This window comes from Schistocerca piceifrons, chromosome 1 (genome assembly GCF_021461385.2).
Source record: "Schistocerca piceifrons isolate TAMUIC-IGC-003096 chromosome 1, iqSchPice1.1, whole genome shotgun sequence".
NCBI classification, from domain to species: Eukaryota; Metazoa; Arthropoda; class Insecta; order Orthoptera; family Acrididae; genus Schistocerca; species Schistocerca piceifrons.
In genome coordinates, this window is record NC_060138.1 from 1,203,077,001 (window position 1) to 1,203,096,298 (window position 19,298).

The 19,298-nt window shown below is 40.5% G+C and overlaps 1 protein-coding gene across 1 annotated transcript in view; it reads left to right on the plus strand.

Annotated features, from left to right (window-relative positions):
* LOC124802543 (serine/threonine-protein phosphatase 6 regulatory ankyrin repeat subunit A-like) overlaps positions 1–19,298 on the plus strand; it is a 407,755-nt gene that overhangs the window by 339,861 nt on the left and 48,596 nt on the right. The gene's annotated exons all lie outside the window — the stretch shown is intronic.

The window sequence follows — 19,298 nt, forward strand, 5'->3', positions numbered from 1 at the left end:
ATAATAGAAATTTACAGAGCTTAGCTGCATGTGGGTTTTGCATTAAATGCAACAGCAAGGTGTGAAAATCTGTGCAGGACTGGGACTCAAACCTGGATACTCCACTTCTTTAGAATGGTTGGCTTAACTGCCTCAGCCATCTACATTTGCTTCCTGTCCAGCCCAAATTCCCACATGCCACACACTACAGATGTAGTCCCCTCTGTTCATTATCGCCTGTTGGTTTGCAGCTAACCAACTGAGTCCCACAAAGGTTCAGATGAGTGAGTGCTTGTGCACAAAAGATATCATTTTGCCATCAAGGCACATAAATGTATATATTTATGTGTGTGGCAACTCTTTCTTCAGACATGTCTGAAAGAATGGGTGCTACACACATAAACTGGTAAATGTAACAATGTACACTTAGTTCTACAGATATGAAAAAAAAACCTTTTCTAAAAAACCATTTTACTGAATTTTTTTTCTTTTTTTTTAATTTGATGGAATAATGACAGCACTATTCACCATGTAGTGGAGATGAATTGCAGACAGGCGCAGCAAAAAGTCTACTAAACAAGTCAGCTTTTGGCCGGTAGGTCTTTTTCTGAAATAGACAACATGCACACACACATTCGCACAGAAACAACTCACACAAACACATGACCACTGTCTCTGACTGCTGGGGTCAGATTGGCAGCAGTCTGGGTGCTGGTGGTAAGGAGTTGGCTGGGGTAGGGAGGGGGAGGGAGAGCAGGGGGTGGAAGATGGGGTACCAATGATGTGATGGCAGAATAGTGAAACAGCATAGAGATATGGTTTCCACACTGTTTATTGGTAAGCACTTACACATAATATGTAATCATTAAGAGTGTACAGAGCATACTAATTCACACAGTGTCACAAGACAGTCATTCTCCTTTTCCTGGGTCAGTGATGTTATGTCACCACAGAGACCCCTCCACCATAAGAGTGGAGCATGTGGCAGGAATCTGGGGTTAGGCATTGTCAGTCTGAAGTCATGCAGGTGTCTATGTGATGGTGAATGTGATGGATCCATCATAATCAACAGGAAGGTGCACTGGTGGGGTGGTGGTGGGGGGGGGGGGGGGGGGGGGGGTTGCAGGGACATCAGAGTGTGACAGCATTAGCAGATAAGGATGTAGCCACAGTGAAATGGAGACATGTTGGTGGCATCGCCTTGCATTGTTGCATCCACAGGAGTAATAGGCAGGACAGTAATGGCAAGTGTACTGTCTGTTGAGAAATGGAAGGTGAGTCCTGTGGTGTCAAATTTCTGGTGGGACAGGAGTGTGACAGTGCTTGCACCCGACCACCTGTCCTTTTAGGTAGTGGTAATCAAGATGATGGTATCACATAATGTGATGGAATAACATCAGGCAAAAAATCATGGAGATTTACTTGCATTTGGAATTTGACTAATGGTGCATAGGAGGCGGTGGAGCAAGCAGTGTCTGTTGTGACAGGTCCGCTAAAGTACATGCCAGTTTAAGCCGGTTCACTGACGCTATTGTTTGTTTTCCAGTAATTTCGATATCACAAGTGTTTGTATCATGTTTCAACACTCGGTATGGTCCTGTAGATGGTGGCTCTAGGGCGGGTTTCACATGTCAGTACATAGCATCACTTGAGAAGTCTGCAGCTCGTGGTCTTGCGGTAGCATTCTCGCTTCCCGCGCACGGGGTCCCGGGTTCAATTCCCGGTGGGGCCAGGGATTTTCTCTGCCTCGTGATGACTGGATGTTGTGTGTCTTCCATCATCATTTCATCCCCATCGACACGCAAGTCGCTGAAGTGGCATCAACTCGAAAGACTTGCACCAGGCGAACGGTCTACCCGACGGGAGGCCCTAGCCACACGGCATTTCCATATATCACTTGAGAAGATGTGGCCAGGTATTTATGAATAAATATTCATTGTGTCATGTGGTGTGAGAGGGGTGGCAACTAAGTCCAGGTCTGTGGGAACCATTTTGTTGCTACAAATTCAGTCGGTAGACTGAGGAGCTCGCTGCATAGCATTGTGGCAAGCAACGCATCAGGGTCATCTTTGTGTGTTGTGCAAATGCTCAGAAGAACCTATGAAAGGGCCTCCACCCACGATTCTGAGTGCCACGTGAAAGCAGCTTTCATCATCTGATGCCACTGTTCCAAGAGGGCATTGGATTTGGAGTGGTAGATGGTTGTATGGAACTTGTAGCATCCACATAGGTGGCATAAGTCATTGAACAGGTGGGATTCGAACTGCCGACTCTGGTCTGATGTTAAGGAGGCAGGGCAGCTGAATCTGGCAATCCAAATGCTGGCAAAAAATTTTGCTAATATCTCTGCTAATACGTGTGAAATGGGCATTGCCTCCACTCATCATGTCAGAAAATTTTTGACAGAATCTAATGGTAACCATGTGATTCATGGAGTGGCCCTAGGATGCCAGTGTGAACATGCTGGAACTGCCCCTTTGGAACTGGGAATTTGCCAAAGGGGAGCTGTGCATGGTGGCCCGTTTTTGCCTGCTGGCATGGAATGCAAGTTGTGGCCCACTTGGCACAATATTTTTGAATGTTAGTCCAGACAAACTGTTCCATGATGAGGTGCATGGCAGGGTGCATGCCCGGATGTGTCAGGTTTTGGAGAATGTCAAATATTGTCCTGCGTTTTAGTGCTGTGGGATGGCTGATTGGACCTCTCAATTCGAAACGTTTCAGCAGACTTGTTTGGTTACACCAGGTAGCATTTGTTGTTGCAATTGGAGTCCGGTCTCTGGTTTGTTAAACAAACTGTGGAGATTGGCATCTGTTGCTTGTGCATTTGCAATCCTATTGAAGTCCAACTGGATGGAGGTAGCTGTGATATGAGAAATATAGTCTGCCACAATGTTATCAGCACCTTTAATGTATCACACATTGGTAGTGAGCTTTGCTATGAAATCTAGGTGGAGAAATCTACTGGGTGCAGAATCTGTCAATGGGTTGCAGAATGAGTCTGCCAAAGGGTGACGGTCTATGTATATGATAAGGGGTCTCCCTTCATCATCATCTTGAAAGTGATGAACTGCTTCATATGTGGCTAGTAGTCACTAGTAGTCAAATTTGGACCATTTTTTCTGGGTGTTGGTAAGTTTGTGTGAGATAAACCTGAGAAGCTGAGTAATTCCACTGACCTCTCACTGGAAATCAGCCCTGATTGCTTGATTGCTAGCATCAGACCCTATAATTAGATGTGCATCAGATGATGGGTGCGCGAGAGTCATGGCGTGTAACAGCTGTTCTTTTATTTTGTCGAAGCCCACCTGTATTTGCGGTGTCCAATCGAGTTGTCATTTATCATATGTATTCTTGCTGCGCAATGCTTGGGTGAGTGGCAGCAAAGTCTCAGCAGCGTGTGGCAATTGGTTTGTTTCCTGTAGAAATTTATGACCCAAAAGCGTATCTGGTCAGTTTTCTCAGGAGCAGGACACTCTCCGGATGTGTTGATTTGATGTCCGACAAAGGTCACAATGAGTTGTCAAAGTTCGCACTTTTCATCATTTATCATGAAAATGTGAGGCGCTACCTTATCAAGGTGATACACAGATGGTCATCATGGTCTTGCTCATTTTGTGAAAAGATTGTGATGTCATTTAGATAGGCAAATTAAAAAGAGAAACTCATCAGTATGCTATTAATAAATCTTTGCCACGTCGGGGCTGCATTTTTTAGTCCATAGTTCATGTAGAAGAATTCAGAGAGACTGAGTGGGGTGATTATCACAGTTTTCAGTACATCTTCATCTGCCATTGGCATTTGCAGGTATGCTGTTTTACAGTTGACAGCACTGAAAATTTTTGCCCTGGCCAAGATGTGGGGAAAATCGTGCAAGTTCAGAACAAGGTAGCTGTAAATGATTGTACGGGTGTTGAGGTAGTGGTAGTCACTGCGTAGGCAACAGGTACTGTTCTTTTTAGGAACTAGTATAATTGGGAAGGCCCAAACAGTGTATGATGGGCTGACTCTGCCAGCCTGCAAAAGTTTGTCCACTTCTTTTGTCGTTTTATGTTAGTGGGGAGCTAGGTGACATGGGCAGCAATGGGCAGGGGGACCTGCTGTGGTTGTAATGTGTGGACTGTACCATCCCGCATGGCATAGATTGTATGTTGTCTAATGGGAGAGCATTGAGCGAGTCCAGGAGACGGGACACAATGTGATTCACCAATGCTGTTAGTGTCCCATGGCATTGTCTCAGGAGTGCATTCGATTGGGGATTGTGTCACTTCCCTAATCTGCAAAATGTCCATAGCAGTGGTGCCATGGTAGTGATTGGTATAGAGATGATAAAGGTCATCAAGATGCTGTTGACCTGCACGTAATGACACTGTGGCAATCACAATTTGTCTCCGTAATTGTTTGTTGTTGAGACACATGACGTCGTTGTCATGATGAGTACTTGGCTGCCTTTAAGCATAGCTGGTTGGAAAGTGCTTTGCTTTTTAGCTTCAGGTTGAGTGGTGTGTTGAGTGGTGACAGTGTGACCGAGGGCACTACAGTGCTGGCAGGTAGTGTATCGCTCACCGCACCAAGGATTGGCTGCCGGCCATCCCATTGTAATAGGAGGGCACAATTTAGATCTGGAAGTAGTTGGTAGTTCTGGAGGAAATCGGCTCCCACGACTTGTTCTACTGTCTCATCCACTAGGAATCTCCAAGGTATTTGTGTATCTGTGCCAAAGTTGATCACGATTTGTGCAGTTCCAGCAACTGTTATTATGTCATTGGCCACATGCATTTGCAGTGGTGGCAAAATAGCTGGGAACTGTCTACGTGTTGAAATGCTGCATCGGTGCTGTTTTGTTGTGGTGTGTGGAGGTGGCTCGTTAATGAAGGCCAGCCCAGTGCACATATGTCAGGTGGCCATTCCAGTTTTGGGTAGGCACAGGGTTGTCTGCAGCACTGTGCATCCTGCCCAATTTTGGTGTGAAGCCAGCAGTAGCATTGCTGTGTGTTGGGCATGGAAACAGGTGATGCACTTCGTTGACGTAACTTTTGTTTGTACACAGAGTCAGGGCAGTGGTCAACTGAAGGTGATGAGGTGACAGCCTCAGCTGTCGTGGTAGGTGACTGTTGTCCACTGGCATCATGAAAAGCACTTGTGGTCATAGAGGCAGTGGCACGACCCGGATCAGATTGGTCTGGCCAACTCCAGACAGTCCGCATCTGTACAGAATGTTAGGGCAGCTCAGCCAGGATTATACAAAACTGGTTTCAGTGCAGGCATACTGGGCGTTGACTACAGTGTAACACTGTTGATTGTTGTTTAGAATGCGGTGTTGTAATAGTGACTGCATTCTGTGAGTGAGTCGATGTTTAAACCCCGGCAGTGCCTCCTCATGCACTAGCATTGCTCTCTAAATGTATACTGGCAGTTTTAGGAGGCAAAGTGTCCATGGCACACAATCAAGGACGAGCATTGGATCAGATAGAATTTGCAGGTGGCACCAGAGGGAAGACAGTTTGCTATTGCCAAAAGTAGACTTTTTGATGATGAGATGTAGGTGCTGCTCAGGTGTACATGTTAGTCATTGTAGCAGTAGTGTCTTGGTAGTTTCGTATTTGTGAGAAGCAGGAATGTCCAAAAGCAAGTCACTTAATAAGGACCACATAGTCCCTGGGGTAGTTAAGAAGAGTGGCAAACTTCTTGTCACCTCCAATATGATGCCACTGCCTGACATCAAACACTCACTGAGGGCAAACCACATTGCCAGAGAATCTCCAAGCAACAACAAAAGCTTAGGACAGTGGTGGACGGTGTGATAGCACTCAGTGGTCTGATTGTAAGGCACCTGTGTGAAGTGGGCATGGCATGGTGCAGAGGAACATAGGTGCACGAGATGGGCAGGAAATCCAGCTCAATAAAAAGACGTGCATGATGAGGTGAGTCATGTCTCAGCATAGGTCGTGTTGGCATCACATCTACTGGAGATACTGGAAGGTTTCAGATAGATTATATAATGGTAAGACAGAGATTCAGGAACGGTAAGACAGAGATTTAGGAACCAGGTTTTAAATTGTAAGACATTTCCAGGGGCAGACGTGGACTCTGACCACAATCTATTGGTTATGAACTGTAGATTAAAACTAAGGAAACTGCAAAAAGGTGGGAATTTAAAGAGATGGGACCTGGATAAACTAACAGAACCAGAGGTTGGAGAGAGTTTCAGGGAGAGCATTATGGAATGATTGACAAGAATGAGGGAAAGAAATACAGTAGAAGAAGAATGGGTAGCTTTGAGAGATGAAATAGTGAAGGCATCAGAGGAGCAAGTAGGTAGAAAGAAGAGGGCTAATAGACATCCTTAGGTTACAGAAGAGATATTCAGTTTAATTGATGAAAGGAGAAAATACAAAAATGCAGTAAATGAAGCAGGCAAAAAGGAATACAAACCTCTCAAAAATGAGATCGACAGGATGTGCCAAATGGCTAAGCAGGGATGGCTAGAGGACAAATGTTAGGATGTAGAGGTGTATATCACTAGGGGTAAGATAGATACTGCCTACAGGAAAATTAGAGAGACCTTACGAGAAAAGAGAACCACTTGCACGAATATCAAGAGTTCAGATGGAAACTCAGTTCTAAGCAAAGAAGGGAAATCAGAAAGGTGGAAGGAGTATATAGAGCGTCCATACAAGGGTGATGTTCTTGAGGACAATGTTATGGAAATGGAAGAGGATGTAGATCAAGATGAAATGGGAGATATTATACTGTGTGAAGAGTTTGACAGAGCAATGAAAGACCTAAGTCGAAACAAGGCCCCAGGAGTAGACAACATCCCATTGGAACTACTGATAGCCTTGGGAGAGGCAGCCATGACAAAATGCTACCATCTGGTGAGTAAGATGTATGAGACAGGCGAAATACCCTCAGACTTAAAGAAGAATATAATAATTCCAATCCCAAAGAAAGCGGGTGTTGGCAGATGTGAAAATTACTGAACTATCAGTTTAAGAAGCAAAGGCTACAAAATACTAACACAAATTCTATACAGACAAATGGAGAAACTGCTAGAAGCCGACCTCAGGGAAGATCAGTTTGGATTCCATAGAAATGTTGGAACATGTGAGGAAATACTGACCCTACAACTTATCTAAGAAAATAGATTAAGGAAAGGTAAACCTATGTTTCTAGCATTTGTAGACTTAGAGAAAGGTTTTGGCATTGTTGACTGGAATACTCTCTTTCAAATTCTGAAGGTGATAGGGGTAAAATACAGGGAGAGAAAGGCTATTTACAATTTGTGCAGAGTATGTGAAGGAACTTGACCCCATTCTTGCAGCGGTGTACTGTAGGTCTCTAGAAGAGTGTAGTGTTCCAAAAGATTGGAAAAGGGCACAGGTCATCCCAGTTTTCAAGGAGGGACATCGAACAGATGTGCAGAACTATAGACCTATATCTCTAATGTCAATCAGTTGTAGAATTTTGGAACACATATTACGTTCAAGTATAATGACTTTTCTAGAGACTAGAAATCTACTCTGTAGGAATCAGCATGGGTTTCGAAAGAGACGATCATGTGAAACCCAGCTTGCACCATTCGTCCATGAGACTCAGAGGGCCATAGACATGGGTTCCCAGGTACATGCCATGTTTCTTGACTTCCACAAGGCGTTCGATACAGTTCCCCACAGTTGTTTAATGAACAAAGTAAGAGCATATGGACTATCAGGCCAATTGTGTGATTGGATTGAAGGGTTCCTAGATAACATAATACAGCATGTCATTCTCAATGGAGAGAAGTCTTTTGAAATAGGAGTGGTTTCAGGTGTGCTGCAGGGGAGTGTCGTAGGACCGTTGCTATTGACGATTTATATAAATGACCTTGTGGATAACATCAGAAGTTCACTGAGGCTTTTTGCGAATGATGCTGTAGTACATCAAGAGGTTGCAACAATGGAAAATTAAACTGAAATGCAGGAGGATCTACAACAAATTGACGCATGGTGCAGGGAATGGCAATTGAATCTCAATGTAGACAAGTCTCGAATATATAGAAGGAAAGATCCTTTATCATTCAGCTACAATATAGCACGTCAGCAACTGTAAGCTGTTAACTCCATAAAAGATCTGGAAGTAGGCATTAGGAGTGATGACCATATAAAATTAATCGTCAGTAAAGCAGATGCCAGACTGAGATTCATTGGAAGAATGCTAAGGAAATGCAGTCCGAAAACAAAGGAAGTAGGTTACAGTACACTTGTTCACCCACTGCTTGAATACTGCTCACTGGTGTGGGATCCATACCAGACAGGGTTGCTAGAAGAGATAGAGAAGATCCAACGGGGAGCAGCATGCTTCGTTACAGGATCATTAGTAATCATGAAATCGTTACGAAGATGATGGATAAACTCCAGTGGAAGACTCTGCAAGAGAGACGCTAAGTGGCTCGGTACAGGATTTTGTTGAAGTTTCGAGAACATACCTTCACCGAGGGGTCAAGCAGTATATTGCACTTTCCTACGTATATCTCGTGAAGAGATCATGAGGATAAAATCAGAGAGATTAGAGCCCACACAGGGGCATACCTTCAATATTTCTTTCCACAAACAATATGAGACTGGAACAGAAGGGAGACCCAATAGAGTTACTCAAGGTACCCTCCGCCACACACCATCAGGTGTCTTGCAGATTATGGATGTAGATGTAAATGTAGATGGCAGTTATAAGAGTCGAGGGGCGTGAAAGGGAAGCAGTGGTTGGGAAGGGAGTGAGACAGGGTTGTAGCCTATCCCTGATGTTATTCAATCTGTATATTGAGCAAGCAGTAAAGGAAACAAAAGAAAAACTCGGAGTAGGTATTAAAATCCATGGAGAAGAAATAAAATCTTTGAGGTACGCCGATGACACTGTAATTCTGTCAGAGACAGCAGACTTGGAAGAGCAGTTGAATGGAATGGATAGTCTCTTGAAAGGAGGGTATAAGATGAACATCAACAAAAGCAAAACGAGGATAATGGAATGTAGTTGAATTAAGTCGAGTGATGCTGAGGGTATTTGATTAGGAAATGAGACACCTAAAGTAGTAAATGAGTTTTGCTATTTAGGGAGCAAAATAACTGACGATGGTCGAAGTAGAGAGGATATAAAATGTAGACTGGCAATGGCAAGGAAAGCGTTTCTGAAGAAGAGAAATTTTGTTAACATCGAGTATAGATTTAAGTGTGAGGAAGTCGTTTCTGAAAGTATTTGTATGGAGTGTAGCCTTGTATGTAAGTGAAATGTGGACGATAAATAGTTTAGACAAGAAAAAGATAGAAGCTTTCAAAATGTGGTTCTTCAGAAGAATGCTGAAGATTAGATGGGTAGACCACATAACTAATGAGGAGGTGTTGAATAGAATTGGTGAGAAGAGAAATTTGTGGCATAAGTTGACTAGGAGAAGGGATCACATGGTAGGACTTGTTCTGAGGCATCAAGGGATCAGCAATTTAGTACTGGAGGGCAGTGTGGAGGATAAAAATCGTAGTGGGAGACCAAGAGATGTATACACAAAACAGATTCAGAAGGATGTAGGTTGCAGTACGTACTGGGAGATGAAGAAGCTTACACAGGATAGAGTAGCATGGAGAGCTGTATCAAACCAATCTCAGCAAGGGTTCCAATACAGAGAAAGCTATTTACACGTACAGTGAGAATGTATTTAATTCATTAGATAACAAATAACGGGCTTCTGGGATTTTCTGTGACATGTCAAAAGCCTTTGACTGTGTGTATCACAGCATTCTCTTATGTAAATTAGAATAATATAGTTTCACCAGCACGGCTCTGAAATGGTTTGAGACTTACCTAACTAACAGGAAACAAAGGGTATCACTGCAAAATAATTGAGGAGTAAGCAGTCTGTCTTCAGCTGATTGGGAATTAATTACATGTGGTGCTCCTCAAGGTTCCATCTTGGGTCCATTGCTTTTTCGTGTGCACATTAATGACCTCTTATTGTTACATTGCCAAATGATAAGCTTTGCTTTTGTTTGCATATGATATAAGCAGCAAGTCAAGCATAGATTTAGAAATGGCTGCTAATCAAAGTTTCACTGATATTAATAAATGGTTTAAATCTAATTCTCTGTCCAAACTTTGGAAAGATCAAGTATAAGCAGTTCAGAACCTGTAAGAGGTCTTTCAGCAGGTGTATAACATACAAAAAATGCCAATTGAAGAGGTCAACAGTGTTAAATTTCAGGGATTACAAATCGATAATAAAATCAGTTGGGAAGTGCACACCGCAGAATTTATGAAGTGCCTAAACAAGTCCGTATTTGCAGTGAGAATAATGTCAGATGTAGGAGATACAAATGCAAAAAAATGTGCATACTTTGCTAGCTTTCATTCTATTATGGAATATGGGATCATATTCTGGGATAACTAGTGAAACCAACCAAAAGTCTTTAGCATGCAAAAGCATGTAATAAAGCTCATTTGAGGTGTAAATTGAATGATATCATGTAGCAACCTGTTCAAGGAAATTTTTATTCTAACCACTGCTTCTCAGTACATTTATTCTCACTCTGTGGTGATTATCAATAACTGAAGAGTGTGTATTACCTGTGAACAGCTTTCTTTGGATCAGTCCGATGCCGGCTTTCTCACATGCTTTAGCACTTGTTTTCTGCTGTATTGCTTCTACTTATTTAGGGTTTAATAAATGTATTTCCATTGAAACATGTTTTGTTAGTGACGTACATTGCCTTAACTGCACCAACAATCACAATTAGAAGAAAAATGAAACCAGTATTCTCACATGGAAGCTTCCACAAGAAATTAGTGATTTCTTACTCGTACCGATTTCCCCATTTGAAATGAATAAATAATAAACTCTCTCAAAAATAAGAGCTCATATGAAATTGATGGTATTTCCAACAAAATTCTAGAGAATTGTTGTCTTATGACAAGTACTGTCCTCTCTAAAATATGTAATGCATCATTAAATTAGTACTTTCATCATAGAGATTAAAAGATGTAATTGTGAAACCCTTTATAGGTAAGATGACAGGAGTGGTATCAATAATAATCAACCTGTTACCTTGCTGACATTTTGTGAAGCTTTTGAGGAACTAATGTACTCCAGAATGGTGTCCCATCTTCATAAGAATAATATACTTAGCAAATTACAGTTTGGATTTTGGGGGAGGGGACTGCTCAACAGATAACATTTCATTTTCATTTTTCATTTTATTTATATCTATACACTCACTAACCAAATTTATAAGGATTAATTTACAGAACAAAGCCAGATATTAATTTCAGTGACTGATCCAAAGTATTTGACTACATAAATCACAACATTTTTATTCAAATCTAAGGTTCTAAAGCCTTTTCATTGTGGCTAGCAGGTGATGTACATTATCAGGTAACCTTCCATTCGGAAAGTGGGTGCACTCAGTGACTGTATGTGACTTATAAATTATAGAGTGCAGCAATCAGTCATCCTTTTTAGATTTTATTATGCAAATCCACCATATCCTGTGATACACATGGCAGAATGTATGCCCTGTCATACGTGGATAAGGGTTTCTTCCAGTTTCTTTCAGATGTGGTGTGTACAAAGCAGGACTGCTTCAGTGCATCTGTGCATGCTGTAATTAGTCCACTCTTGTCTTTATGAGCCCCACGTAAGTGATACATTGAGGCCAGTAGTACATTCCTTACTTACACTGGTTCTGGAGACTTCATTTAGGCTTTCAAGGAGCAGTTGACATCTGTCTTCATATGTCTTTCAGTTCCAGTTTTTCAGCATTTCTGTGACACTCTCCCACCATTCAAACCTAAGACCATTAGGACTTCCCTCGTTATGTTCAGTACCCCTATTAATCCTGTTTGGTATGGGTTCCACATGCTCGAGAAATATTCTAGGATGGTTCCACAAGTGTGCAAAACACCACCTGTTTTCAAAGAAGACCAACAACTTGTCTCAGCTAAAATAGGGATGGATGAGAGCCAGTAATACTATGGATGTAGGGATAGTTTAAATTTATCATTGGCCTTACTGACTATCGATAGTGTGTATCCTTTTTCCATTGTATGACTGAAAATTGAAACATCTTTCAAAGTCACTGCACATCAGCTAGGTCATGTGTAATTTCATTATGTGATTGGGGGGTGGAGGAGAAGGAGTGCCCCTACTATGCAGAACCTCCTCCCCCCTCCCAAACTTTGAGTACAGACTTCATCCTCCCTGCTGATAAGTCCTCAATAAAGCCACAAATTTCAAGAAATACTACATCTACCTGACTGCCCTGAATCTAAGTTTTCAGTATGTCATGTGCGAAAAGTTCAAGTTTATGTTTTTGGAATCCATGCTGCTTGGTGTTGGGATGGTCATTCTGTTCAAGATATTTCATTATGTTTGAGCTCAGAATATCTCCTACAATTTTACAACTAACCATTGTAATGGTTATTAGATGGTAGTCTTGTAGATTTGTAGATAAATTCTACTACCCTTCTTGTAGACGGGTGTGGCCTGTGGTTTTTTTTTCCCCCAAGAGCTGGGCACAGTTTTTTGTTTGAGGGATCTATGATAATTATAGTTAGAAGAGGGGCTACCTCCACCAAAAATTCGTAGACATAGAATGATAGGGATACCATCAGGTCTGGAGCTTTGTTCAGTTTCAACAATTTCAGCTGTTTCTAAACGCCACTGACATTAATACTTATTTCATTCATCTTTCAGTGAATTAAGTTGGGACAATTGTCCTGGGTTTTCATTTGTAAAGGAACATTTGAAACAGAGTTGAGCATTTCAGCTTTTGCTTTGCTACCCTCAATTTCAGTTCCTGTCTCATTCACTAGGAACTGGACACTAGCTTTGGTGCCACACATACTGACACTCTACTATCATATAATATGATTTACCAACAAATTTCTGTTATACAGACAGTTTATTCACAGTTAATTGTTACTAGTGCAAAATGTCAACTGAAAGACCTTTTCAGTGATGGTGCAAGTAAGACTGATGAATGCATTAATTAAAAGTTCGGAAAAGTAAGTGAACTGGCCATATTCCAAAGAAAGAGTCTACAAGTATGACATATGGGCTGTAGAAAGATGTTATAGCATCCCCCACCTCTAATATTTTCTGAGCATGACTGATTAATAATGTGCTTCCAATTGTTCTGCTGAGCTTTCATTATCATTTTCTGCACCCTAGTGTGATGACTGATCCAGCTGTCTTCTTCAGGTGCCATGAGTTTTGCTATTATATGTATTCACTACTTAGACTCCAACCATACTGAACTTACGTTTGTCTTACACTGCTTTTTAAAACCAACTTTGATTCAAAACGCCCACTGAGGAAAGGAGATATTCCACAATGTACACAAGTTGGATAAGCTCTGGTAAAAGAAAGGTTGACTTCCTAGTATGGTAACCTTCCTAACAAGGTGTCAAGATGAATAAGTTGTACCCATTTTCACTAAAATCAAACACCTGGGCATAGTGGAAATCAGCAATCATAGCTGTAAACAGCAGAGTGAAACCAACAATATTTCGCAGCCTGCTTGGAATTCATGCAGGAAGAACACATAACAGAAAAACTTGCAGCATCTGTAGATGAAGGCTCACTGCTCATCAAAATATTGCACAGCAAATGGAAATGACAACTCAGCATAACACCCAGAAGATCAATATTCAGGTTATAAAAATAATGTGTGGAAGAAACATAAAAAAGATGGTATATCAATGTGTAAGAGATTGAATGTTTTGAAATGTCTGTATCTGGTATTTTTAAGTGAGATCAGTTCTGCAATATAGCAACATAATGTTTATTCACATTATTAATCATTTATTTATTTATAGATGACAGTGCAAAGCTCTGTGGCCTCTTCAGCAGATCATGCAAAATGCTTGTTATGTGTTAAAATTATTCATAATTTATGAAAAATAACTGCTATGCACGACTTATCTTTTGCAGATTATGCAGTTATCTGTACCAAAGTACTATCAGGCCTTGATAAGATATCAGAGGGGTGCAAAGTTGGGAAGTATGTTTTACAGAAATTAAGACTATGCATTTCACAGAATGCAGAAACACAGTATTTAACAATGAAAATAATCAGTTATTGATAATATGATGTCAACGGCTAGATAAAAAAATCTACTCACCAAGCAGTGGCAGGGGAACATACACACAAAAGGAGTTAACTTTTACAAGCTTTTGGAGCCAGTGGCTTCTTCTTCTGGCAGAAGAGTTGAATGGGAAGGAAGAGGGGTGAAGGTAAAGGACTGAAGAGGTTTAGAGAAAGGGGAACAGTTTTAAAAAGTCATACAGAACCCTGGCCCAGGGGAGACTTACTGGATGGGACAAGAAGGAAAGACTGATTGTTGGGGACTGCACTAGATGAGATCTGAAAACCTGAGAGCTTAAAGGTGGAAGACAAGGTAATATGTAAGACAGAGATTACTACTAAAACATCATGCAGTAGTTAATAAAGAGTGAAAACCTAAGTGCATTGTATGCAACAGAGGTAGGAGAGGGATGGCAAAAAATAGACTAATCAGAAAATGGAAGATGAATAAAACTAAAATGGAGTGAAGAAAGAAGTATTTACTGTGAATAAATGCTGGGATGGTAGAAATTAATGTAAATTAAGGTGAGATGGGTAGCAAGAACCGAGGACATGTTGTAGTGCTAGTTCCCACCCGCAGAGTTCTGAGAAACTGTTGTATGGGAGAAGAATCCAATGGTGCATGTGGTGAAACAGGCACCCAGGCCATGATTGTCGAGTTGTACAACACGCTCTGAAAAAGGATATTGTGTGTTGCCTGTATACACCCTCTGCCTATGCCCATTCATCCTGACTGATAACTGGTTGGTAGTCATGCCGATGAAAAAGGCTGAACAGTGTTTACAAAACAGCTGGTATATGACATGCGTGGTTTCACAGACGGCTCTGCCTTTGATAGTATATGTTTTGCCAATTACAGGGCTGGGGTAGATGGTGGTAGGAGGGTGCATAGGGCAAGTCTTGTAGTTGAGACCATCACACAGGTAGGAGACGTAGGGTAGGGAGATGGGTGCAGAAGGATCAGAGGGTCTGACAAGGATATTGCAGAGATTGGAAGGGTGATGAAAAGCTATTCTAGGTGTGGTGGGCAAAATCTCAGGTGGAATGGATCTTATTTCAAGGCATGATTTTAGGAAGTTATGGCCTTGTCAAAGTAGCTGATTGATACATTTGAGATCAGGATAATACTAGGTGGCAAGTGGTGTGTTTCGAAGTTGTTTCTCAGAGGGATCACCAATACTAGGATTGGATGTGATGGCCTGGGGAATCTGCTTTTTAACTGGGCTGTTAGGCAACACACTTAGATGGGGCATACCCAAAGTTCCTTCTACATCGGATAATGAATTTCCATCCCAGATAACATGCAGCAAACTTCCAAGGAGATGTCCAATTTGTTAAAGAGGCCCTTTAAAAGATCCATGTTTTTCATTTATTCTTAAAATTTCCATAAAGAACAATAAACCACTTTATTCAACAATGATCTTTGAGTTTTCTCTGCTCTGAAATGGTTTGAGTCTTATCTAACACTTGGTGAGTAGATTTTTTATCTATTTATTTATAAATCATAGTATTTGTAACTTCAATATCAGCTGGTCACAGATAAAATTGGTCAACTCATACAAACACTTTTGTGTAAAATTTCTGGAAATAATAAATGAAAGATGACATAGACTTAGTCATTGATAAAGGAAGTGACAGACACAAGTACATTGAGAGAATACTGAGATAATGAGATAGGCCTACATCCACAAAACGGAGATTACCTACAACACACTTGTAGAACCATCCTAGAATATTTCTCGAGCATGTGAAACCCATACCAAATAGGATTTATAGGGGTACTGAACATAACGAGGGAAGTCTTAATGGTCGTAGGTTTGAATGGTGGGAGAGTGTCACGGAAATGCTGAAAAACCGGAACTGAAAGACATATGAAGACAGATGTCAACTGCTCCTTGAAAGCCTAAATGAAGCCTCCAGAACCAGTGTAAGTAAGGAATGTACTACTGGCCTCAATGTATCACTTACGTGGGGCTCATAAAGACAAGAGTGGACTAATTACAGCATGCACAGATGCACTGAAGCAGTCCTGCTTTGTACACTCCATATCTGAAAGAAACTGGAAGAAACCCTTATCCACGTATGACAGGGCATACATTCTGCCATGTGTATCACAGGATATGGTGGATTGCAGAGAATGGATGTAGATGTAGATATATAAATGGAAGTTCATTAACATATACGAGAAGCAACAGAGGGTCTGATGTTGATCCTTGTGGAATTCCATTAATTTATTTGCTCTAATTCAGAAAAATATCCCCTATCTAAATCTGAAAAACCATAAATTATAAATTTTTACATTTCATTTAAATATGATGTAAATCATATAAATTATAGAATGCAACAATCAGTCAACCTTTTTATATTTTATTATGCAAATCCAGTATTCAAAGAACTGTGACTGCCACCTATACAACAGGGACTTACATTGAGAATGGCTAGCTACTAGCTGAAATCTGGATTTGCATAATAAAATCTAAAAAGGATGACTGATTGCTGCACTCTATAATTTATAAGTCACATACAGTCACTGAGTGCATCCACTTTCCAAATGGAAGGTAACCTGATGATGTACATCACCTGTTAGCCACAATGAAAAGGCTTTAGAACCTTAGATTTGGATAAAAATGTTGTGATTTATATAGTCAAATGCTTTGGATCAGTCACTGAAATTACAATCTGGCTTTGTTCTGTAAATTAATCCTTCTCTAATTTGGTTAGTGAGTGTATAGATAGTGTTATCTGTTGAGCAGTCCCCTCCCCCAAAATCCAAACTGTAATTTGCCAAGTATATTATTCTTACGAAGATGGGACACCATTCTGGAATACATTAGTTCCTCAAAAGCTTCACAAAATGTCAGCAAGGTAACAGGTTGATTATTATTGATACCGCTCCTGTCACCTTACCTGTAAAGGGTTTCACAATTACATCTTTTAATCTCTATGATGAAAGTACTAATTTAATGATGCATTACATATTTTAGAGAGGACAGTACTTATCATATGACAACAATTCTCTAGAATTTTGTTGGAAATACCATCAATTTCATATGAGCTCTTATTTTTGAGAGAGTTTATTATTTATTCATTTCAAATGGGGAAATTGGTACGAGTAAGAAATCACTAATTTCTTGTGGAAGCTTCCATGTGAGAATACTGGTTTCATTTTTCTTCTAATTGTGATTGTTGGTGCAGTTAAGGCAATGTACGTCACTAACAAAACATGTTTCAATGGAAATACATTTATTAAACCCTAAATAAGTAGAAGCAATACAGCAGAAAACAAGTGCTAAAGCATGTGAGAAAGCCGGCATCGGACTGATCCAAAGAAAGCTGTTCACAGGTAATACACACTCTTCAGTTATTGATAATCACCACAGAGCGAGAATAAATGTACTGAGAAGCAGTGGTTAGAATAAAAATTTCCTTGAACAGGTTGCTACATGATATCCTTCAATTTACACCTCAAATGAGCCTTATTACATGCTTTTGCATGCTAAAGACTTTTGGTTGGTTTCACTAGTTATCCCAGAATATGATCCCATATTCCATAATAGAATGAAAGCTAGCAAAGTATGCACATTTTTTTTACATTTGTATCTCCTACATCTGACATTATTCTCACTGCAAATACGGACTTGTTTAGGCACTTCATAAATTCTGCAGTGTGCACTTCCCAACTGATTTTATTATCGATTTGTAATCCCTGAAATTTAACACTGTCGACCTCTTCAATTGGCATTTTTTGTATGTTATACACATGCTGAAAGACCTCTTACAAGTTAAGAACTGCTTATAGTGGGTCTTTTCAAAGTTTAATGACAGAGAATTAGCTTTAAACTGTTTATTAATATCAGTGAAACCTTGATTGGCAGCCATTTCTAAATCTATACTTGACTAGCTGCATATTGGAATGTTTGCATCATATGGAAACAAAAGCAAACTTACCATCTGGCAATGTAATAATGAGAGGTCATTAATGTACATAAGAAAAAGCAATGGACCCAAAATGGAACCTTGAGGAGCACCACATGTAATTAATTCCCAATCAGCTGAAGACAGACTGCTTACTGCTCAGGTATTTCGCAATGACACCCTTTGTTTCCTGTTAGTTAGATAAGACTCAAACCATTTCAGAGCAGAGAAAACTCAAAGATCATTGTTGAATAAAGTGGTTTATTGTTCTTTATGGAAATTTTAAGAATAAATGAAAAACGTGAGTCTTTTAAAGGTCCTCTTTAACAAATTGGACCTCTCCTTGGAAGTTTGCTGCATGTTATCTGGAATGGAAATTCATTATCCGATGTAGAAGGAACTTTGGGTATGCCCCATTTAAGTGTGTTGGGACCCTTGCTGTTCATGTTGTATGTCAATGTCCTGTTGTTGTTGTTGTGGTCTTCAGTCCTGAGACTGGTTTGATGCAGCTCTCCATGCAACTCTATCCTGTGCAAGCTTCTTCATCTCCCAGTACCTACTGCAACCTACATCCTTTTGAATCTTCTTAGTGTACTCATCTCTTGGTCTCCCTCTACGATTCTTACCGTCCACGCTGCCCTCCAGTACTAAATTGGTGATCCCTTGATGCCTCAGAACATGTCCTACCAACCGATCCCTTCTTCTAGTCAAGTCCTTGCAGACAATATTAATAGTAACCACAGGCTTTTTGCAAATGATGCAGTTATCTATAATCAAGTACTGTCAGAAAGAAGCTGCATAAATATTCAGTCAGATCTTGATGAGATTTCAAAGTGGTGTGAAGATCTGCAACTTGTTTTAAATGATCAAAAGTGTAAAACTGTCACTTCACAAAACAGAAAAAAACATAATATCCTATAACTATAATGCCAGTGAGTCACAGTTGGAATTGGCCAACTTGTACAAACATCTGGGTGTAACACTATGTAGAGATATGAAATGGAATGATCACATATGCTCGGTTGTGGGTAAAGCAGATGCTAGAATTTGGTTTATTGATAGCATACTGCGAAAGTGCTGTCAGTCTATGAAGAACATTGCCTACAAATCACTCATGTGGACAGTGTTCTAGAATGTTACTCAAGTGTGTGTGACCCATACCAAATAGGACTTCCGGGGGATATTGAACATATACAGAAAAGGGCAACATGAATGGTCACAGGTTTGTTTGATCCTTGGGAAAGTGTCACAGAGAAACTGAAGAAACTGAACTGGCAATTTCGCTAAAATAGACAT